At 36.9% G+C, this 7,163-nt stretch overlaps 1 long non-coding RNA gene across 1 annotated transcript; it reads right to left on the bottom strand.

The window, feature by feature from the left end:
• Positions 1 to 1,615: 1,615 nt before the first annotated feature.
• Positions 1,616 to 4,239, bottom strand: LOC149794026 (uncharacterized). Its single transcript, XR_016422935.1, has 2 exons — positions 3,851 to 4,239; positions 1,616 to 1,925 (listed from the first exon to the last, which is right to left on the bottom strand). It is a non-coding gene; the product is annotated as an uncharacterized LOC149794026 (long non-coding RNA).
• Between the last annotated feature and the right edge of the window lie 2,924 nt (positions 4,240 to 7,163).

The raw sequence follows: 7,163 nt of genomic DNA, 5'->3' as shown, positions 1-7,163 counted from the left end.
AGTTCCAGTGTTCTAAAATGGGTTTATGTATACATTTTTTTTCTCGGGGTTTGAAACTAACATTTGTCCGTTAGTCAGAGACTGGTAGATTTCACTAAATACTAAAATTGGTATTAGTCTAATGAGGACCGGTAGCTGCCTTCTTAATCTGCAAGGGGAGTTATTGTTTTCCCACGTTATAATAGTTATAGTTTATTTAAACTACTTACCTCTATTCATGCTTTGATAGCTAAACTGAATATACCACTAAACATGATTTGACAAATATTAGTATAATTTAAAAAGAGCTTGCTTTAAATTCGTTTAGTGTAAATCAATATAAAATACGTTCTAAAACAAATTGTTTGTATGAGACCAATTTATAGGAGACATGTTTCTTTGCTTGGATGTGTGTGGGGGTTTTTTTTGTTTTTGTTTTTTTTTATAGAAAAAAATAACATATTAGGGAATAGGCTTCTTCCTCTTCTTCTTCTTCTTTTTATTATTATTATTATTATTATTATTATTATTATTAATGCTCATATTTAATTATCAACACTATAAATACATGTACCCGATGTCATACTATTATTCGGACTTTCCAACGCCGATCATCACTTCCAAGTCAATAGAAAGACCATTCACCCAACAGTTATAGCCTCGTTTTGACTTTTAGCTATCGATATCAGGAACAGCAACTCGTTCTTGTTAAAGGGGTCTTTTAACCCTTCTGCCTGATTCTAAAGGATTGACACAGCTACTCATCCTAAAGATATGGCTTTCACTGGGAAAGCGTATATAATAAATCCAGGAGTTATTAGCACTAGATAAAGTTCGAATGAAACCTGCTTTGTATACAGACTGTAAATATTTAGACATATTTGTAATAGCTGCAGCTCTTCCTTAATACCTTAATTATTTTGATATCCATTTTGGCATCATGGGTTCAGTTAAAACAATGTGATGCTTAACAGAAAGTTAGTATATACTATGTGTATGAGAACAGAACAAAGACTTAAAATGCACGGCAAACATAGTAATTGTTAGTTATTGCTTTATTTGAAGAAGTTATAATATTTTGATTTTTGTTGAAATTCACAAAACTGATTGCGAAAGAATGATCTAGGCTTGCCACTCTGGCACAAATATAAGATTGTATCTTACCTTAGCAGATAATGAGAGATTGGTATAACCCTTTTGACAGTGAATCAATGTTGTCAAAATGTTGCGCTTACATCTTGCATGGGGGCCCCGAGTGGCCGAGTGGTCTAAAGCGCTCTTCGTTACGGATCACTGCCATCTCACCTCTGTCTGCGGCGGTTCGAGTCTAAGATTCAGCCAATGTGGGTATGTGAGAAAGCTTGCCAGTAGCTTCTCGTGGGTCGGTGGTTCTTTCCTGGGTTTTCCCAGGTTCTTCCTCCACCATTAATACTGGCCGCCATGTATAGCCAATCAAGTGCTGAAAAATGGCGTTAAACCCCACAACAACAACAACAACAACAACATCTTGCATGGATATATAACATATATCAGAGTGCATACCGCAGGCAAGATGTTTTCCTCTGTGTACCCGTTGTGCCACCTTTTACACGACAATCGCGCATGAACCTATGAGTAATGTAAATCGGACGTAACATACAACCAAGTTAAGCAATCATTTTATTTCTAGTAGTAAAGCGTTAATATACAAAATTTGTAAAATAATTTACATTCAGTACGGAATACCGATATTTGTTTTAGTTCCAATTGGTCAACTCTGAAGATATCAGAGTCATTGTCACTTCTTTTCTGCAAATGCAGTACTCTGATGTTGTTCCGGGACGGAGCATGTGTAAGTCCCACTTTCATTCACACATTTATGCTGGTTACGGATAGTGGAGTAATAATGGGCGTCGATAGCATCATATGCGCTACTGCTTGCACCGTTTGCTCTTCTTAGACGCCACCTTAAGATAAAAAAGTTGATAATTCAAGATAACATATATTTAGCTGAGCTAATGTTAAGATATTGCAAATCACAAGCACTTGTTTCCCACAAACATGATGAAAAGTGGTAAGTTTGCTTCTGTTTGTGGAGCTGCCATTGGCTGGTGGTGGAACTGGAATCAATAGTGATAAAAAGTATACAAAAAAAGAATAAATTTTCACATTAAATTACTAAGGACTGTACCACTTAATTTTCACCTTTGTCAGTAACGATTCTAACATGACAGCAGGTCAAATTAAATAGCGTCATATCATGTACATATTAAAATTGCATATGTATCATATTAACAGGCGAAGCATTTGAACATGACAATATTTTCTCTCATTCCTATAAGTGTGTGATCGTGATCTTCATTGTCAATCACCGGATTAATACATTTGTCTGTCAGCATTTGAATCCTTGCTTTTTGCTATAGGACCTTCTATTGCACACCAAGTAGGAGAATTCCTAATTTCCACTTGATTATTCAAGATAATCATTAATTGCAACACATTAAACTACTAAAATGAACAGCCGTTGTAGTCAAGTGTCCAGCAAACATGACATTTCGCACTGACATACCTGACTATATGTACAGCTTTATTGTTCGATTTCGAACCAAAAAAAGCCGTTCTTGCAAGTGTTATTTTGTATAACAAAATTAATATTCTTATTATTATTGCTTGTATTGTGCTTGTCTGTTTCAATCAATCTTATGGGAAAAGTTGACATTATCATTGCAGATATTAGAAATTGTATCACTGCACAATTTTGATGATCTGCAATGTTATTATCTCAGCATTCTCAACTACTTTTCCTTGAGTGTTGATATGTTTTTTAACGTCATTTGAATTGCACACTGAATTTTATATTGTAAACATTTTACACTCAATCTAAATCTCGGAACTTTCATCCGATGTTTATTTTGCTATGTGAAAGCCATATTAGTGATGACAATGTCATTTTTACTTCATCCAAAATTTTTCAGTAAGGCATGCGAGAAAAAGAATTTTTCACTACGTATCGGTGTTGGATAGGAACGAAACATTCTGAATCTCGGGTAGAAGTTTACTGTTGAATCACGAAGCATAGAAATAACTGTTATTTTAATCTTGCAAAACAATCCTCATAAATCAAAGCTGGTCGAATACGTTTTGCTTTCTCTGTTTAACAGCCACTAGACTGCTGGTTGAAAGTTAATGTCAAGTATTTGAATTATGAATGTCTTAGTTTAAATACTTCTCGTTGAAGCAAGATAATAAAACAAAAAGATGGAATCCTACAGTGGCAAATATGGAACATATGATGGAGTATTAAAAAGGCAACAGTACTATGAACAGCGGCATACTGCAGTGGAAGTGGTAGCCACCAATATGACATACAACAGTGACAACAAAAACACAACAATAGAATACTATAAATGTTTGACCACAACGATGTTGTATTACAGCTGCAATCGCGAATGAGGATGGAATACCACACTGGTAATCGTGAAACACAACGATGGCATAATGAACTGACAATGTTTAGCTCATACTTTGTAAAGTAAAATGGAAATTATGGAACACACGGGCTGATATAACAAACTACGATGCCAATCAAGGAATCTCAAAATGGCAGAAATTTTAGGATTTGATAATAGTTTCATTTTGTTTGCTACTTTTCTGTAATAATTCAAACACGCAAATCAGACAATCATAAAAACACTGAACTGTTCAGATATACAAATTGTTATGACTGCTAGATGCTCGACACAGAACATTTACAGTAAATACGATAGATATTGATGGGTATAGATAAAGAGATTGAGAGGAAATTGCTGCATCATCACAATGACTGTACATACATATGAATATAATAGTCACGCATAGTGTTAATACAAGCCAGGAAAATAATGTAAATTACCTTTTGTACAAAAACTGGCAAGTTAATGTCACAATAACAATTCCTGTCACGACACCTCCACTTAGAAAATAGTCCCCGTCTATTACAATCGACTGATCTAGAAATGGAATGTCGAAAATAAACTCAGTATCGCTACGTATGAATATGCAATATGTATTATCTTTATGAGCTTTTCAGTTGTTCTAATAATAGTCCGGAAGAAGACCTCAATTGTTTAGTGACTAACTTGCCTGACATACTTTCAGGTCTGGTTAACTAGTGTTGTGTCTCTCAGGAAGAAATTTGCCACAACTTCCTTCAGTAGGCGCTAATCTTATGTGTGGTGCAGTTAACAAAAATAGATTCGTTTAACGATATACAACCTAATACAGTGCAGACAGATATTTGAAATTATAAACAGTAAACGTATTCACGTTGGTTTTTATGGAAACTACGAGAAATCATTTTTGGTGTATGTTTGTCTAAAATATAAAGATATAGAAAACGATTTAATTACAAACGATTACTTACTGAAAAGGTAAAAGCTTTTAAAATGAAAGTTAGTTTACTCAAATCATAATGTTTATTTTTATTTTAGTGAAAGGAAGGCTACTTGTTGCACATATAAACATATTAAATGATACGACTTTGGTCCACCTTGTCAAAAACGTATATTTCAATATATAATTCATTATCATATTTGTGTTTGACAGTCAAATAGTCACATGAACTAGTCCCGTTACACGACCATAATACCTTAGGAGAACTAGTATTTATACGCAAATCGAGCCATCCGATTAAAACGTTTTAGCTAACGCCAACCAGTTTCGTCTAGGCACTCTCCTGGATAGTATAAACCACATAGTACATTGAGCCACTTCTTGCGTACGACGTCCAGTTTATACAGGCTCTCCTATGGATAAGTCGTACCCGCATAGTGCCCCAATGCACTTCCTGCGGACGACGTCCATTGTGTACAGAAACTATCTTGGATCAGTCTAACCCCCACTTCCAGAGTATGATATCCAACTTGGTGCCTCAGCTTCTAAGCTTTGTCTCTTCACTCGTCCTCAAGCCTTTGTCATCTAAATGTAGCCCCTGCCTAGCGACAGCATGGAAGTAACGATATATAACCTATGACTTGCTGCAAGTGTAGTGAGTCCCCATCCTCTACATTCTTATCCAACAATTTCGCAGTTGAACGAGAGAAATCGACTTCGCTACATTTATCAAAAAGCGACAAAAACTGGCTCTTAAATTCCGTTGTCGCTCTTAGTTCTTACTATGATGCCTGAATACTCAGCCTTATACACCTAAACGAATGATGTTTTACGTTCACTCCCATGGGATTATTGTCCTCCTTATGTATCTACAACACTTGTCTGTTATACAATTCCTACATCAGGTGATTATTTACTAAGGAATAATATACATTCGCTTGCTTCCACAATCTGAAAAAGTTGTTGACATTTTAAGCTGCTTACATCGTCAAATACAAGTTTCAAGCATCTATGGAAGCGTTTTCTAGCAGACGCCTTCCCTCTAATTGTAGTGGGCGGTTCTGCAAGCCCGGCACACCAATTTTGCATTCGGATACCCAACAGTTGTTGCGAAACGTCATGGTGGTGGGCTCCACGTGGGATTGAATATATATGGCGAACTTTCAATAGGCAGAACACAGGCTACCTTCTCCCACTCCGAACTAAAGTGGACAAGAGGCAAAGGGATGGCGATCGTTTTCTAAAGCGTTTCTCTACACGACACTCTCCCAGTCTCAACTGACATCACATTCACCCTTCTTATCACAGATTCCGGTAAAGGGAAGGCTCCATTCATTCGCTGCTGAATGAGGAAGATTTGCCATGACGACATATAAACCCAACAAGTGGTTTCCGGGGAACTTGGTATCACGTTCAGCGCATCTCCTCCCCTGCCCACGGTTCCTTCAGCTACCAACGCGACACTCTTTACTTGGTCGTCAACATAAGCGCACTCAACCAACTCTTTTACACTATCTGGTTCACAATGGAATGCAAGAACGGTTTCTAAATGCAGTCCATTATGTAGACTACGCAAGCAGTGTGTACTTGCAACAGGAGTGACTTCCGATCTTCACTAAAACGGCTTCCATGAAGTTCCCGTGATTTGTCTAGAAAAGCTAAAGGCTACAAAACAGAAAACGAGTGAAATCTTGAAGTAACAGATGGTATACTTTACTACCTTACTTCTCATTCTCACTGTCTTTGTGAGCAACAACATCACCCGTCTAGTACCATTTCAAGAATTTGGTAATATAAGTCTGGAACTCAACATTGAAATAAACATAGTATATCTCCTTCAGGGCCGAGAGATGAATAGTTAGTACAAGGTTGGATTCCTTGATTATTCAGAACAATCAACACGCTGTAGAATTCCTTCGCCTGCTGAGTTTGCTCTATGTGGCAAAGGATATCTTAGTTCTCGATTGTCTTCTTGAGCTCCCATTACAATGTTTGTATGGTACAAATGGAAGACCGAACCTTTGACCTTTTGACCAACTTTCACAATCTGCACAACACTTCTCATTTGTCCGCCAACTTCACTGTGGCCACTTACCTCAAATGGCAACGGGGAACCTAGTCGCTGTTTATTTGTTTTCGTGCTTGGGATTTTTAAAAGTGGTGCACTAAAAGACAAATCCACTTCCAAGCTCGACATATGCTAGGCCAACTAATATATTGGCGGACTCGTTGTCCTGCAAGTTCTTTAACTAATACAAATGGAATGATCTCTTCATCCTTCGGTTTGTACTAGTTAGCGTACCGAATGGATAGACCAATGGTATATATATATATATATATATATATATATATATATATATATATATATATATATATATATATATATATAATCGACAAAGTGGAATGCCAAAATCCAAATCTTTATTTCACCAGTCCCAGATTAAAAGACCCGGACTGTCAATGCTTTGTCTATAGATTGGACTGCCAAATGTATGCGCTTCCCCTCCAACAACCCTGGTTCCTGAGGTGATACAGGAAGCAAAAGAATCGGGCTGTCGTCTCATCCTGATTATCGACTCAGATGCGAATATTGAATCAACGATCTCATTAATATCAGAACAGAATCGCCATGAAATCAAGATATTCCATCATCTTATCAAAATACGCCCCGAAGAACTCACAGTTCTCACAACCGAATAGGTGGTGGAGAAACCGCTGAAATGCGATGACATCTACCGTAATGTCGTACAAAGGCAATTTAATATATTCCCATGGTGGTACGCACAAGTGCACACTATAACACTGCAGGCATCTTTACTTCAGTAATTAACTTC

This window comes from Sinohyriopsis cumingii, chromosome 8, assembly GCF_028554795.1.
Source record: "Sinohyriopsis cumingii isolate HCF-2022 chromosome 8, ASM2855479v2, whole genome shotgun sequence".
Taxonomy (NCBI): Eukaryota; Metazoa; Mollusca; class Bivalvia; order Unionida; family Unionidae; genus Sinohyriopsis; species Sinohyriopsis cumingii.
The sequence above is the reverse complement of the archived record's forward strand: the minus strand, read 5'-3'. Positions and strand labels throughout refer to the sequence as shown.